The sequence below is a fragment of the Xenopus laevis genome, chromosome 3L (assembly GCF_017654675.1).
Source record: "Xenopus laevis strain J_2021 chromosome 3L, Xenopus_laevis_v10.1, whole genome shotgun sequence".
In the NCBI taxonomy this organism is placed as follows: domain Eukaryota; kingdom Metazoa; phylum Chordata; class Amphibia; order Anura; family Pipidae; genus Xenopus; species Xenopus laevis.
The window spans coordinates 153,754,490-153,772,284 of record NC_054375.1 but is presented as its reverse complement, the minus strand read 5'-3'; the positions used below and the strand labels follow the sequence as shown (position 1 = coordinate 153,772,284).

The 17,795-nt window shown below is 39.4% G+C and overlaps 1 non-coding gene across 1 annotated transcript; it reads right to left on the bottom strand.

Moving 5' to 3' along the window:
• Nucleotides 1-1,853: 1,853 nt before the first annotated feature.
• Nucleotides 1,854-1,935, bottom strand: trnas-gcu. The gene has a single exon. It is a non-coding gene; the product is annotated as a tRNA-Ser (tRNA).
• Between the last annotated feature and the right edge of the window lie 15,860 nt (nucleotides 1,936-17,795).

Genomic DNA, 17,795 nt, shown 5'->3' with positions numbered 1-17,795 from the left:
AAGAGGGGTTGGATTAGCATTCCATCGCCTTAAAGGAAAACTATACCCCCCAAACAATGTAGCTCTCTATAAAAAGATATTGCATAAAACAGCTCATATGTAAAATCCTGCTTCATGTAAATAAACCATTTTCATAATAATATACTTTTCTATTAGTATGTACCATTGGGTAATCATAAATAGAAAATTGCCATTTTAAAAAATAAGGACAGCCCCCTGGGATCGTAGGATTCACTGTACTCACAAACATACCAAAAAACCATACATGTTAGGTCACATGAGCCAATTAACAGACAGTGTTGTGCCTTTTGCTTCCACACTTCTTCCTGTTACAGTTAGAGCTGCAGTATTTCTGGTCAGGTGATCTCTGAGGCAACACACAGACCATCACGAAATGGTGGCTCAAGGCAAGAGATGTAAAAGGGCAAGATTTACTTCAAGGGATACTGTAATGGGAAAAAAAAATAATTTCAAAATGAATCAGTTAATAGTGCTGCTCCAGCAGAATTCTGCACTGAAATCCATTTCTCAAAAGAGCAAACAGATTTGTTTATATTTAATTTTGAAATCTGACATGGGGCTAGACATTTTGTCAATTTCCCAGCTGCCCCTGGTCATGTGACTTGTGCCTTCACTTTAGGAGAGAAATGCTTTCTGGCAGGCTGCTGTTTTTCCTTCTCAATGTAACTGAATGTGTCTCAGTGGGACATGGGTTTTTACTATTGAGTGTTGTTCTTAGATCTACCAGGCAGCTGTTATCTTGTGTTAGGGAGCTGTTATCTGGTTACCTTCCCATTGTTCTTTTGTTTGGGGGGGGGGGAAGGGTGGGGGTGATATCACTCCAACTTGCAGTACAGTAGTAAAGAGTGATTGAAGTTTATCAGAGCACAAGTCACATGACTTGGGACAGCTGGGAAATTGACAAAATGTCTAGCCCCATGTCAGCTTTCAAAATTGAATATAAAAAAATCTGTTTGCTCTTTTGAGAAATGGATTTCAGTGCAGAATTCTGCTGGAGCAGCACTATTAACTGATTCATTTTGAAAAAATTTTTTTTTCCCATGACAGTATCCCTTTAAATATATATTCCAGATTAATAAATATGCCACTTAATATGATATGAACTATCTGTTGCTTAAGTGTTCATTTTGGGGGTATAGTTTTCCTTTAAAGGCACAGTAACACCAAAAAATTTAAGTAATGAATATATCATGAAGTGTTACCCTGCACTGACTAAACAGATTTGTTTGCTTCAGAAACACTACTATAGTTCATATTAAAAAGCTGCTTAATAGCAATGGCTTACTGTTCCTTAAACCACTCGGCCGCCTCATCCTGTACACACCAAAGGGTAACCATGCCTGCGTTTGATATATACTATTTATCCAGCAATTTATGTAGAAACAGAAACTTGGGCTCCTTATCTTTACTATAGATATATCTTATATGTGCAGCATTTACCTTCCTGGCTAAACCTAGTGTATGATGAAATCAGAAACATGTTCTGCAAATCATAAAATAATTTCTCATTCACAAGGCAGGCACATTAACCACCCAAGCCACACCACCAATAATGCATGCCACAAGATGTGCACCAACCATACAAAGTGGAGTCTTCTCAAACCTTGAAAGCACTCGCATTCTTATTACATCTCCCACTTAAAAGGTTATGAACAAATAGCTGTCCCGTGATAAGAGAACTCGCATTTAAGAAAGATACATTCGAGATTTTTCTGAATCTAAATTGTATTCTTATACCAACTCAACAGCTCCAATAATAACCCTAATGGCTAGGCATCAACTCAAACATCACTCCATTAGTGAGTGCACTAATTGTTTGAAAATAACACGTCCGACGAGGATGGGATTCGAACCCACGCGTGCAGAGCACAATGGATTAGCAGTCCATCGCCTTAACCACTCGGCCACCTCGTCTTGGTTAAATCAACAGTGAAGGATCCATTCCCAAATTATTAAGTATTTGGCCCAGATCTGCAGGTTAGTAATACTGGCAGAATGCACTTGGAAATGCTTACGCTACAATATCAAACAAACAAACTGCCCTGTTGCAGTTGGATTAGTTACCTACCATACGGTTACTCAAGCAAATAACCTAATTATTGTGGATGAAAAATGAAAGCACAGTTAAGTCCAAATATCACTTAGTGATCCTCAATGACTCCATGCTCACATGAGATCACTTCCTTATATTGTACTCTAATTATTTCTGCTCTTTTTACTTATGCCTTCCAAGTAAAAGGGTGACACTGTATCTGAGAAAATTTGGCTCCCCCCCCCGTCCGGCATAACTGGTGTAAGCACTTCTGCAGAAGTTATGATATAGCTGGAATGTGGACTCGCCCCATGCTAACTCTCTGGGTAAATAGAAATCTGGAGATTCCAAATTCCCTGCCAGAATGTAAATGAAGAATTAGGCACCACACCCCAAAAAAAAAAACAACCTGACTAAAACGCCTGCTGAGATTATACACACATCACACATGCACTGAAGCAGACATATAACATAGTAAGAGACCCACCAACACATATGTGGAAGCCCATAATAACTGGAGAAGGCAAAGAAGTCTGGATTGTGAATAGGGATGGGCGAATTTGACCCGTTTTGACAAAAATTCAGCGACGTCTATGGGCGTCAAAAAAAATGTTGTCACGCGGCGAATTTTTTTTTTGACGTGCATCTTTTTTTTTTTTTAAGCACGACGCCATATAAGACTATGGGCGTCATTTATACGGCGAAAAAATACGCCTATCCCTAATTGTCAACGCCAAGGGAATCCCTTGCAAATCAGTGGTGGCCTTTCCTCTGCCATTACAAATGATAGGGCTCCATACTATTAGTGTTACGCCTGTCCCTTCAGAAGACCCAAGTTATTGACACCTGGGTGGTGAGCCATACCAACAAAGTAGAAAAGAGGCCCGAATTTAAAACATATGCTAACCTACAGAGATTGACCATGTACGATAATGCCCAAATATAGTCATGAGCCTAAGACTAAGCACTTTTTGCAAGTCCTGCCCTTGTATGGACTGTGACATGTATCACTGAATATGTCCAGGCCACCTAAAAGTTTCACTCAGAGGTCCAACCACAAAGAGACTCCGCACCGCACCTCAGTGGATTATTCTCAAGCCAGGCAGCTGGTACTTTTCCAGCCCGTGGATACAAATGGTGGTAGGTGTTGCCGCACTTTTGTTCAAAAAAATAAATGCTCTGGGTCTTATGAATAGTTTGATACCAAGTACACACTTGTTTAAATGGCTGCCACTTCAGCCCTCATATACTTTTGGGACCTACACATGCTGAAGAATTAAAAATAGGTAAATATTTCTTGACAGTGAAAGGCCTGATTTTCAGCCTATACTACTACTACCTCCTCTTTACCCACACATGACACGACATGATATTATCCAAGAACATTAACATATTGTAGGCCAGGATATTAACACCATGTTGCGCTTTAGATGCCCATAGTGGGGATGGCGTCACTTCCACTTTGGTGGCCGGTGTTACAACATTAGCATGAGACTCTTTGTTTAAAAGTTTTTTTCCACCTATTTATGCACCGACTGTGGGAACCCTTGCATTATCACCACATGCAGGGTGGTAGTAGCTCCATTGCTTTCTTATTTCAATAGTGATGGCCAAAAGTGTGCTGAACACAATAATGCAGAAAAAACTGATAAGTAAGGTCACACAGCCCTCCTTGTATTAGAATTGTTCCCTAACCAGCTGTATATTAACTGAGCGGTATAGATGAATGTGAATGTGTAGGGATGTGTAAAATAGCCACCCCTAGTATTTTGTGCAGGCAGTCCCTCCATGTTATGGACACCTAATTGGGTCCTACAATACAGTTGGGAGGGGTACTGTTGACTCTTGCTACTTCTCACAGTAACCAGCAGATGGCACTGTGCTAGGATATAAAAGGCTCTGAAGCCATGCTTTCAGGGTCCATTTTGTGTTAGTCCTGGTCTGAGTAAGCAGACAGGACCCCCTGTGGAACCTAAACTTAAATAGCGTCTAGTCAGTATAGTTTATATCGTTAATAGGTCGCTCTAGGAGTGATAGACAGTTAGATTATTTAGTTGAGCAGCTTGAGGCTCCTACGAGGATTGTAGTGGGATTAAGATCCCAGGGTACTCATTGCCCAGAAGTAGGGACTAAGTGTACAGACCTAGGGTAGATATATTCCCCTCAGGTTCCACTTAGGGAAGAGGCTGAAAGCTGGGTGTACCTCCTCAAAGCTGCATGTATTGTTCCTATCTCTGAGGAGAATCATACTGACCAAGGGTGTTGTGAGTACTGCCTATTCAATGTACTGTATGAACCTGCAATGTTCTGATCTATGTACACTCCACTGAGGATTGTATACTGTGCTCAATATCAATAAATCTGTTATTTAGTTAAGTTATAAGAACCACTGGCGCCCAATTCTTTGCACCCTGAATACAGTTACAGTTGCACTACACCCTGCTTCCACATTGATGCGAAGGCTCACTCCCTCAGGTTTTAAGGTCTCATCCGGAGCATATGTACTGGTAGTGAAACTTATAGTAGAGTAAGGTGCAAATGTATTGCTGCCAACTCTTACTGGGGAGTAATTACACAGCAGGTAATGATGTGTCTGATACATAATCCAGCCCATACACAGCACAGGTAGCAGTGCAGGCAGCAGCCAATCTCACACACACCATGACATGTAACAAGCCTGGGCATGCTGCTCAGAATGGAATAATTACAGTCATTATTATGTATTTCTATTCCATTCTGATTATTTGTACTTTATTTTACCCATGGGAGATCCTACCCACTTACACTAATAATAATCGGAATCTTCCAATTCACACGGGGGGGGGGAGGGTTTGCACTGCTGAGCGACATCTTCCCGAGTCAGTTAACCCATTCCTAGTCATTGCACCGGGACTAGACTATTGTCTGTATCCCCATTCCAATGCCATTCAGTGTATAAATCCATTTATTGTACATTGCTTTGGAATTCTTTGGTGCTTTATTAATATGTATTTATAGTATTATTATATAGTATACCTGGGGCGATTAGTCAGATACTGCATGGAAATGGCACATTGGCTACCTTAAAGGAAAACTATACCCAAAACAGCAGAATTGTTGCAAATTGCCAATACCAGCACTGCTGTAAATTAGTATCTAATCTCAGGGACAGTGAAAATAGGAGGAACAAGGAATACTCACAGTTCACCCCAGTCCACGGGTGCATAAACAATTAGCGATCAACAAAGTTGTACGTTTTCCTCCAAAAAAGTAACAAAAATTTTAAAGTTCAAGCCTTTTGTTAGGACAGACAGGTGAAGGCCTAACACGTTTTGTGCCTGTTGGGGCACTTACTCATAGGCTTAAAGGAAAACTATACCCCTCAAACAATGTAGGTGTCTATAAAAAGATATTGCATAAAACAGCTCATGTATAAAACCCTGCTTCATGTAAATAAACTATTTTCATAATAATATATTTTTTTTAGTAGTATGTGCCATTGGGTAATCATAAATAGAAAACTGACATTTTAAAAAACAAGGGCCGCCCCCTGGGATCATATGATTCACGGTGCACACAAACAAACCATACATGTTAGGTCACATGAGCCAATTAACAGACAGAGTTGTGTCTTTTGCTTCCACACTTCTTCCTGTTACAGTTAGAGCTGCAGTATTTCTGGTCAGGTGATCTCTTCCTGTTACAGTTAGAGCTGCAGTATTTCTGGTCAGGTGATCTCTTCCTGTTACAGTTAAAGCTGCAGTATTTCTGGTCAGGTGATCTCTTCCTGTTACAGTTAGAGCTGCAGTATTTCTGGTCAGGTGATCTCTTCCTGTTACAGTTAGAGCTGCAGTATTTCTGGTCAGGTGATTTCTTCCTGTTTCATTTGGGGGTATAGTTTTCCTTTAATTGTTTTTTTTTACCATTACTATCTGCTGCCTTGGTAGATGTTGATCATTAAAGGGGTTGTTCACCTTTAAATGAACTGTTAGTCTGATGTAGAGAGTAATATTCTGAGACAACTTGCATTTGGTTTTCATTTTTTATTATTTGTGACTTTTGAGTTATTTAGCTTTTCATTCAGCAGCTCTCCAGTTTGCTATTTCTGCAATCTGGTTGCTAGGGTCCAAATTACCCTTATCACGGAGGGGGTCCGACGCAAGTCTATAAATAGGCACCACCTTATGCAAAAGCAGAAGGGATTAGTGATGGGCAAATTTATTCGCCAGGTGCGAATTCACAGGAAATTTGCCTGTTTTGCAGCCAGAGAATAAATTTGGGAATTCGCCCAAAAATTCGCCGGCGTCAAAGTTTTTGGCAATTTTGATGATAAATGGACACCCATTGACTTTATGCCGGCGCCCTTTTTGACACCGGTGAATTGTCTCAGGCGTCAAAATCGCTGTTTCACAAATTATTATTCAGTTTCGCAAATTTCGTGGGAAATTCCCGAGATTCGTCGCGAAGCGAAATGGGACAAATTCGTCCATCACTAGCAGGAATCGCATTGTCGAACCCGCACGCGGCCTGAAATGTTTATGCGAGTGTTCGCCTGACCCAAGGGTCCCTCTGGCTGGGCCCGCACATCTCTAGTTGACATCATTCATTAAAGACACTTGCGTCCTAATGGTGGCGCGATCTTGCACCCCCATTTGCAAACAGGAAACTGCGTTTTGCATACTGCATACCTCCCAACATTTTAAAAATAAAAAGAGAAACAAAAAAAGTGGCTGCGGCAATTTTTGACCAGACCCATTTTTGTGACCACACCCCCTAATTACCAAGTTCATTTTACAAAATTTGTCAGGTTATTAAAGTTTGAACACATTGATGTGTTATTTTTCCAGTTATTACAGTTTTGGTAATGTAAGTGAATTGCCCTTTAAGCTGTGAGACTACTTTTCCCAAGGGCTCAGTTATCTTATATTGTTACAATTACTTATTTGCTTATCTAGAAATTGTTACAAAAGTATCTTATCTGCTGCTGTGGCTGTTCTGGGCTCTCTGCCAAAAGCCAATTAAGTTAGAAATTTTGTTTCTTTTTCTGGCTGTTCAGTGCAGAGAAAAATGGGACTTTCCAGTAGAAACGAGGGACTGCGGGTTGAGCTGTCAAAAGAGGGACTGTCCCTCTTAAACTGGACGGTTGGGAGGTATGATACTGCACTGTCTTCATAACTGACCCTTAGGGCCTTATGTATCAAAATCTGAATTTTTCTTTTTTTTATTAAAAAAAGCCAGAGCCAACTAGAATCCACGATTTGACCTTATTTATTATTAAAAAAGCACAATTTAATTGGATCAGGGAAAAACTCAATAAAATTGAGGAACAATCCAAATTGTGTGCTTTTTCAGATTTTTTTCCCTAATTGTTCAATTTTTTGGGGCTTTTTTTTGAAAATCCCAAATTTTTCGTATTTTTGTCTGAAGAGCGAGAAAAAGTCAGGTTTTCGGGCTAATTCCTGTACAGACCACAGAAACGTCTAAATTTTAATGATATACAACCCTGGCAGGTCTGAGATGCCAGATTTTCAGATTCTGACTTTTTTCAATATATGACACAGCTCCGTTCTGAAACGTTAATTTTTTTTTTTTAAAAAAAAGCACGTGGCTTTGTGATCTGCAACAATACAACGTTTCAGGCCTGTTTCCAGTCCTTTTTCAAGTTATTGTTGCAGATCACAAAGTCATGTGCTAAATAAAGGCTTTTTTTAAAAAAAAAAATTCAAATTTCTGAACGGAGCTGTGTCATATATTGGAATTGGATTAATTCGGTCAGAGAGTGGACTACCTAAGAGGTGGAAAGTGGGTGAGTGCTGACTAGAAAACTGCTACAGATTCAGACTTTTTCCATCCTCGGTGTATAATAAATCTCGAAAAATTTTAGGTTATTTTTTCACTAAAAATTCGGATTTTATACCAAAAAAAAAAAGAATCCAATTTTTCACAGTTTTTGACTCCCTTAGGGCTCTTACTGACAAGCGGTTGTAGCTGCGCTCCCTTGCGTTCCGATTTTCAGCGTTCAGCCACAGGGGAGCGCAGGAATTGGCGCATTACGTTTTTTCCAATGGGGCTGTACTCACACAGGCGCATGTAGGCGCCAAACGCAGGTTGAGACGCAACATGCTGCATTTTTCCTGCGTTCTGCGCCTACACGCGCCTGTGTGAGTACAGCCCCATTGGAAAAAACGTAATGCGTCAATTCCTGTGCTCCCCTGCGGCTGAACGCAGAAAAACGGAACGCAGGGGAGCGCAGGTAAAAACGCTCCTCAGTAAGAGCCCTTAGAGTCTGACAACTTCAATTCCCCACATCCTACAACACTAACGGCTATTTTGACCTATTAGGTGTCCAGTACATACGCAGGAATAGACACGTATATTTTTAGCTGCTTGTATACACAGATTTTATTTTACATCTTAGTAATAATACAAATGGGAAAACCCCACTGCTATAAACAAATATATTATAAGGGTACAAAGACTAGTTTTACAGCCGTGACATTTGTGTAGTGGAACAAGAGCCGGTTTTAGAAGGAACAGAGACGCAATGGAAACAAACACACAACATACAAAAGCCACTTCGATGTCTTGAGTAAAGTAGAATACAAAGGACCGGATAAACTGAACTACAATAAGAAGAATGTACGAGAAAGTGAGATACGACGACTGCAGCCCCTCCACTACTTATTGCTTCACCAGGGACATGGGAAAAGGTGCCGAGACTTTTAGGGGCAGATTTACTAAGCTCAAGTGAATAGTTCCAAAAATATTCAAATTTTGAAGTAATTTTTTGAGTACTTCGACCATAGAATTGGTCAAATTCGATGGAATTCGATCAAATCGAATGTTTCGAACGATTCGAAGTAAAAATAGTTCGACCATTCGATAATCGAAGAACTGTCTCTTTAAAAAATACTTCGCCAAATAAAAGCTACCGAATTGAATGTTAGCCATTGTAGATAGGTTTTGGGCACTTTTTATGATCGTATGAAAATCATTAGATCGATCACTTAAATCGTTCGAATCGTTCGATTCAAACTATCTTATCGTTCAACAGAGCAATTTTTATTCGATCGTTCGATCGAACCTTTTGCGCTAAAATCCTTCGAATTCTAAGGATTTTACTTTGAGAGTCGAATTTGATTGTTTTTTTAACCCTCGAAATTCGACCCTTGATAAATCTGCCCCTTAGTTTCTTATAGAGTGTTCATTCTTTATTTATTTTTGATTTTTGTTTTTAAATGATTTGCCTTCTTCTGACTCAGCTTTCAAATTGGGGTCACTGACCCCATCTGAAAACCATCCAAAAACCACCAATAATGAAAAATGAAAACCAAATTGCAAATTGTCTCAGAATATCACTCTCTACATCCTACTAACAGTTAACTCAAAGGTGAACAATCCCTTTAACACGTATTATTATATTTAATAATTATTTGATTATCATCATCCTGGCTAGTGAGTGAGACACGCACAAAACGTGTCAGGCATGGCTGTTGACTTAGTTGAATGTAATGATTAATAATTACGATTTATATAACTTTCCAAAATCAGTGACTGAAGCACACGCACTGCCAAGACTTGAACCAAGTGAATCATGCGCATCACATTAATGCCAAACTCCGGAAATGATGCCATCCTTACTTTTGTTAAAGGGGAACTAGCATGAAAATGAAAATTTCACTTTGTCATACTGAAATTTTCTAAATATAATTGTTAAAATTTACTGAAATAATCAAGTTGTTCTTCGCTCATCTGTCTCTCCTCATTCTCAATTCATGCAGGAGTTGAGAGTCTTATTTTCAATGACAGTTAGGGGAACATTTACTATTGGTCGAATACGAGGGTTAATTAACCCTCGATATTCGACCCTCGAAGTTAAATTCTTCGACTTCGAATAACGAAGTCGAAGGATTTAGCGCAATTCGTTCGATCAAAGGAATAATCGTTTGATCGAACGATTAAATCCGAAGGAAGGATTTTTATTCATTGATCGAACGATTTTCCTTCGATCCCAAATTGGCTAGAAAGCCTATGGGGACCTTCCCCATAGGCTAACATTGGTGCTCGGTAGGTGGCGAAGTAGGGGGTCAAAGTTTTTTTTTTTTAAAAATAGTCGAATAGTCAAAGAATTTTAGTTGGAATTGTTCAATTCGAAGTCGTAGTCGAAGGTCGAAGTAGCCAATTCGATTGGTCGAAGTAGCCAAAAAAATACTTCGAAACTCAAAGTATTTTTTTTTTCTAATCCTTCACTCGAGCTAAGTAAATGTGCCCCTTAGATTCAATATATCTTTTACCTTTTACCTAAAAGATTTATTATTCAATCTATTAAAACCACCAGAAATCTTGTCTCTCTACACGCAGGATTTGTGCCCAAGTCAGTTATTGTGTTTGTACTGGAATCTAGGGATGAGCAAATTTTTTCACCTTGTTTTGCCGAAAAAATGATGCCCAAAGACCCCAAAAAAAATTTCGCTGCGCGACAACATTTTTTGACGCCAATAGACTTTAATGGACGTCTGCGAAATTTCGCCGGTGGCGAATTTTTGGCGAAACATCCCTACTGGAATCAGTTACTTGAGTGACCTCAAGCACATCTGCTAGGAAAGGAAATTCCCCCCCTAGATCTGACTGTCAATAAAAATCTGACTGCCGTCTGCATCAAGAGAGAACGAAGAGAGACAGAAACTTTAAGAAACTGTAGAGATTATTTGATTGATTATATTTAGAGCTTTTCTATTTCAGTATGATGAAGCTTATACAGGTATAGGATCTGTTATCCAGAAACCAGATATCCAGTAAGCGATGAATTATGGGAAGGCCGTCTCCCATAGACTCCATTTTAATCAAATAATTCAATATATTTAAACTTATTTCCTCTCTCTCTCTGTAATAATTAAACAGTGCCTTATATTTGATCCCAACTGAGATAATGAATCTGTATTGGTGGGAAAACACTCATACAGGTATTGGATCTGTTATCTGAAAACCCATTATCTAGAAAGCTCTGAATTACGGAAATGCCATCTCCCATAGACTCCATTTTATCCAAATTTCTAAAAATTATTTCCTTCTTCTGTGTAATAATAAAACCGTCGCTTGTACTTGATCCAGACTAAGATATAATTAATCCTTATTGGAGGCAGAACCAGCCTATTGGGGTTATTTAATGTTTACAGGATCTTCTAGTAGATTTAAGGTATGAAGATCCAAATTACAGATCGGTTATCCGGAAAACCTCAGGTCCGGAGCATTCTGGATAACAGATCCCATACCTGTACTGGGTTTATTTTATGTTTAAATGATTTTTAGCAGACTTTAGGTATGAAGAGCCAAATGAAAGAAAGACCCCTTATCTAATAAAAAGCAAAATAAGTAAAAAACCACAAATAATAAAAAATGAAAACCAATTGCACTATTTGGGATTTGGCCAAATCCCCAATGAAATATTCACCAAATCGGACTCCTAATTTTCATATGCAAATTAGGGACGGGGAGGGAAAAGGTGGAAAAAACATTTGTTACTTCCTATTTTTGTGACAAAAAAATTAAGATTTCTCTTTCCGTCCCCTAACTCGCCCCCCTGGCTGAATCCCGAACTGAATCCTGGATTCGGTGAATCCCTACTTCTACTACTATAAGTGGGTGTAATGAACTACACTAGGGGGGTTATTTATTAAAGATGGAGTTGTGTTTTTTTTAGGATAAAAAAAAAAAACTTGAATTTTTCTAGATTTTTTATGCCCAAAACTGCTAAAAGCCCTAATCCAGCTAAATCCTGCCGAGGTCATGTAGAAGCATACCTCCCAACTGTCCTGTTTTGAGCAGGACAGTCCCACTTTTGTCAGCTCAACCCGCAGTCCCACATTTGTACATAAATGTCCCGACTTTCTATTTGATCTCCTGCACTGAACAGCCAGAAATAGATACGAAGTTTCTAACATAACTGGCTTTTGGCAGAGAGCCCAGAATAGATAGTTAGATACTTTTGTAACAGTTTTGTCTCTTGGGAGAAGACTTACTTCTTAAAGGGCAATTCACCTTCATTAGCAGAACTGTAATAACATAAAAATCACAAAAATGTGTTCAAACTTTCATAACCTGACAAATTTTGTAAAATGGACATTGTAATTAGGGGGTGTGGCCACAAAAATGGGCGTTGTCAAATAGATTCTCTGTGCTCCACGCGGCAAATCTTTTTGTCCCTCTTTCTGTTTTCAAAATGTTGGGAGGTATGTAGAAGTCAACGGCCGAGGTACCTTCTGAAAATGTGTTTTGCCTTTATGATTTTTGGTTTTTTTTTTCTTGTGGTTTGCACTGAAAAACTTTCAAGTATTCAAGGATTTTTGGCGCCTATAAACTCAATAAATTCTAAGTTTTCTAGGTTTTGCATTTAATCAAGTTTTTACATTGGGGTTTTTCATAAATAAGGAAACATTTCAGCTGTGATTTTATTCAAAGTAGAAAAAAAACCTCCCAAACCTCACAAACTCGACCTTTGATAAATAACTCACTAGGTATTGCATATTGACTTGCTCCATTCCCTTAGGAAGGGGTTATTGTAATGAAGTGAACACAGAAATCACTAAGAGGCTGCCTTAGGCAGTGGAGAGCCCAAACCACTAACAACAGGTGGAGATTAGGACTGTGCCCATCTAGTTTTGAGCTGGACATTCTGGTTTGGGCAGGTGCTGACCAGTTCTGCAAAAGCCTAAAAATCAGGAAATTCTAGGCAGTTATACCTGTATGCCTTCTCAATGAGACGTCAATCAAAAATGTATGGGGGAGGGGAACATGACCTCTGGGCTGAGCAAGACTGGGAGTAAAAAGCAGCCCATGCAAAAAATTCAAAGCAGCCCCCATGTAAACACGCAATGGTCTTGTACTCATACACTCATATATTGGGGTACAACTGCAAAAAAGATGTGCATATAGAGAGCTGCCTTTCTCACTTAAGTGTAATTTATGTAAACTTTGTTAAAGATTGTGCAGCCTTGTGCCTTTATATGGTCACAGAACCCCTCAGTGACTTCTAATATCCTTGTCATTTACAGTAGGGGGTACATTATCCCTTATAATACATGAGTGATACTCAGAGTTCCCTGTATAACTCAGCCTGCAGCCTTGTGCCTTTATATGGTCACAGAACAACCCCTCAGTGACTTCTAATATCCTTATCATTTACAGTAGGGGGTACATTATCCCTTATAATACATGAGTGATACTCAGAGTTCCCTGTATAACTCAGCCTGCAGCCTTGTGCCTTTATATGGTCACAGAACAACCCCTCAGTGACTTCTAATATCCTTATCATTTACAGTAGGGGGTACATTATCCCTTATAATACATGAGTGATACTCAGAGTTCCCTGTATAACTCAGCCTGCAGCCTTGTGCCTTTATATGGTCACAGAACAACCCCTCAGTGACTTCTAATATCCTTATCATTTACAATGGGAATGCGAAGGAGCGGTGCAGCAGCCCGCTTGCGTATTATTAGCAGTTCTGGCTCTTATCTTAAAAGTGTTTATGCCCTGGTTCTTCTGTGCTGGAATGTGATTGGCTGCAAGAAAGGTCATAGTTCACTCTGCAGCCTCTGCATCATGTGTCAGTAGTGTGGGAGAGATGCTGGGGCGCAGTTACTAAGGATCAGCCCACATGAACACAATATAAAGCAGCCCCTCAGGCATTTGCCCGAATGGACAGATTGCCAGTCCAAGGCTGCCTCTGGGGATACTGTATGGGTTTCCACATCAGAACTATAAAAGAGAAACCGATAAACCTATGTTGCTTTCAGTTGCAATTGCATTCACTCATAACACCAAAACCATTGATTCATTATATTTTCTTTCACTGGGCAAAAAAACAGTTTTTAGTAGATTGGATATTGTGGCGCCACCCCTATTACAAAGAGCATTGGCTGCCCTGTAAACTCTACTTAAGTTTTTTGTGTACCAATTATTTTGGCTATATGTATTTATTTTTATAATTTGAAGTGATATTTATGATATTTCTGCTCATGCAATGGGTTTTAAATTATGAAAAGTCCCTGTTCTTAGCACTGAAAGTTTTTTTTTTTTTTTTTACTGCTCTGGTTTTTTTTTTTCTTCAATGTTTTGGGTGTTCTGGGTGATGCCCCCATGGTGCATTTTATCTTAATTACACCCCCGCAGCCTCTAGATGAAAAGTAGGAGACTGTGACCTCATCATTCAAAACCCAAAGGGGGTGATTTAACAAAGGTCGAATGTAAGCGTTTTTATATAGGCCAAAAGTATATTTATGTAGCTTGTACTTGATCCCAACTAAGATATAATTAATCTTTATTGGAAGCAAAACCAGCCTATTGGGTTTATTTAATGTTTATATGGTTTTCTAGTAGTCTTAGGGGGTTATTTACTAAACTCCAAATGCAAAAATCACAAAAAAATTATGATTTTTTTTTTTTTTTTATAAAATCAGACTCAGAAATTTTTCAGGAATTTATTAAACCCTGAGGATGGAAAAGTCTGATTCTGAAAATCCGGCATCTCAGACCTGCCGAGGTTGCATATAAGTCAATGGAAGAAGTCCCTATGATTTTTTTGATGTGCGCTGGGTTTCGTGCCATATCCTGAAGTTTTCGGGTGAAAATTCTGAAAAAATCGGATGAAAAAATCGTGAAAATCTTATTTTTTTCCCCGCAAAGCAAAGTTTCGGGAAAATGTAATAATAAATAAGCATAAAAAAACCCAAGCGGATTTGATCAGAGTTTGTAGCAGAAAATATTGAGATAAATTCGGACTCTTGATTAATAACCCCCTTAAAGTAGGAAGATCCAAATTATGGAAAGACCCCTTATTTAGAAAAAAAACAGATCCCGAGCATTCTGGATAACAGGTCCTATTACTGTACTCTCATATGCAGACTCGTAAAACAAATGGGCAGCCCGCAGATTAAGAGCTCTGGATAATCTGAAATCCTATAAACAGATGCAGCTAAGGAAAGTGATGTGTTTGTTTATACAGAGCTCACTACTGCCATATGAAGGGAGGGAAAGTAGTTCAGGGGGGAAAAATACATTTCCTTTGCGGTTAAAACTGGGTAAATAGTTAAAAAAAATAGTTCTAATATAGTTAGTTGTAAAAAGGCTGGAGTGAGTGGATGTAGAGTCTTGCACTGGGTCGGGGACCTACAGAATAACCGCAAAACGGTTGGGTTTCGTGCAAAAGGTCCAAGATTACCTGACTGTGGGGGCCCTGCGTGAGTGACCCAGTTTGGTACCCAAGGTGCGGACTTAAGCTTTCCCACCATTCCCTGTAGTTGTGGCAGTTTTTTTTTCTATTTTTTGTTGAGATTTGGTGCTGGAGTGACGTCACTTCTGGTTTCGCGTGTCCCCGGGTCGGAAGGTAACTTGGCCTATTGTGGGTCGGGTAGCGGATCATTGGGGGAAAATTCTGGGTTGCAGGTCATGGGTAGCGGGTACAGGTCTGGTACAGGTATAAGAAAATGGGCCTGAGCAGGACTCTAACTGGTCACCTAACAGAACAGAACACAACTTCCTGCTTCTCAACTCTCTACAATGTGCCATTGTGATTGGATGAGTGGAAGAGTTTATATGCCGAGGACTTCCCACACCAGTCAGTTGTACTGAAGAAGCTGCTCGGATGAGTAGTGGAACGTCTTCATTGATTACTCCGCAAGTTGGGTTGTTTAAGAATTACTTACATGAGATATACCATGACCTGGATGAATGAAAATCTTCATAGTCAGCTCTCTAACTCTGAGTTAGTCAGTAACTATAAGGGGGCCCAAATGGGACATAATTGTTCAGTGAGTTTGCAATTGATCCTCAGCATTCAGCTCAGATTTAAAAGCAACAGTTAAGGCCCGTGTGCCCCCCCTCTCAAGTCATTGATTGGTTACTGCCTGGTAACCAATCAGTGGAAAGCAAGAGAGCTGAAAAGCAGGAAGTAGTGTTCTAGCTATTATGTTACACATCCACTCACTCCAGCCTTTATACATTACATTTTTGCCTAACTAACTCTATAAGAAACATTTTTTAATATGCGTAATCTATCTATTTACCCATATTTTTATAACGAACAATTGCTTGAAAGCTGTTAGAACCATTTTCAGTATAAATGAAAATATACATATACTGTGCCTTTAAGAAAGCAGGAGACAAACGTTCTAAAACAAGAGTCCTCAACCGCCGGCCCGTGGCCTAGAACTGGGCCGCCGAAGAATTAATGCGGCGTGCTGGTGTCCAATTCGGTGGCCCCAAGTCTCCGAATTGGCCGCCGGCGTGCCAGAATTGGATGCCGACCCCTTCGACCCCCTCAGTCCTTACAAAAAAATTTGGCTCTTCTTTGGTACCAAGGCCAAAAAAGGTTGGGGACCCCTGTTCTAAAAGTCTGCATTTTTGTACGAATAAACATGACACTTGGGTTAGATATGATATTGAATACAAAAACCAATTGTGACCAGCTAATTTGTATGTGTTTAGTGCAACATAAGCTTTCTCCCACCCAGGTACAAAGTGAAAGGACCTATCAGACGCCCAGTGTTGCCCGTGGGGCTCATAAGGGCCTATTGAAAACAAGTCTCATGATATAATGATCTGAATTAACACACATACCCTGGCTGAGAATTCAATATAGTCAGCATGTGATTACATAACTGAGACCCAAGTCACGTACCTGTCAGACCTGTTATTGGGCAATACTTGCACTTTGTTTACATGCGGCGCAGGTCATGCCATTGAATCTGATGAATAAAAACAACATTCTAAAATCAGCTGAGCTCCCGCGAGCCACAACACAGTGCAAGTTATTTATTGTTTCTTCTTAGTTTCCCTTGAAGCAGTTTCGAGCCAACAGCTTGCACTTATATGAACATAAACTACACAGAGAAGTTAAGTTGAAATTCATATTATGATACTCCTTTATCATTTTATAATGAGCAGCACCGGGGGGATCCATTACAACACTTTCTCTCCAGGATTTTATTAAAATCTTATATATAATCTAATACTTTATATATATATATTAGGGATGCACCGAATCCAGGATTCAGTTCGGGATTCGGCCAAGATTCGGCCTTTTTCAGCAGGATTCGGCTGAATCCTTCCGCCTGGCTGAACAGAATCTGAATCCTAATTTGCATATGCAAATTAGGGGCAGGAGGGAAATCACATGACTTTTTGTCAGAAAACAAGGAAGTAAAAAATGTTTTCCCCTTCCCATCCCTAATTTGCATATGCAAATTATGGTTCGGATTCGGTTCGGTATTCAACCGAATCTTTCATAAAGGATTCGGGGGTTCGGCTGAATCCAAAATAGTGGATTCGGTGCATCCCTAATTATATATATATATATATATATATATATATATATATATATATATATATATATATATATATATATATATATATATATATATATATTTAACAAACAAGGGAAAGTTGTGCTCACCACTAGTTTTTAAAATCATTAGGCGGGGGTGCAATGAGGCTGTGACCACAAAATACATATAGACAAATACAAGATTCCTCTGCACTCAACCCATTATCAATATATTTAAGACAGAGACATTTTGTGCATACTGCTACTGAAAAATGCCTTACCCTTTAAACAACAGGGTTGAGTGCAGAGGAATCTTGTATTTGTCTATATGTATTTTGTGGTCACAGCCTCATTGCACCCCTGCCTAATGATTTTAAAAACTAGTGGTGAGCACAACTTCCCCTTGTTTGTTATAGTTCTACAAGAGCAGTGACCAGCTCCAT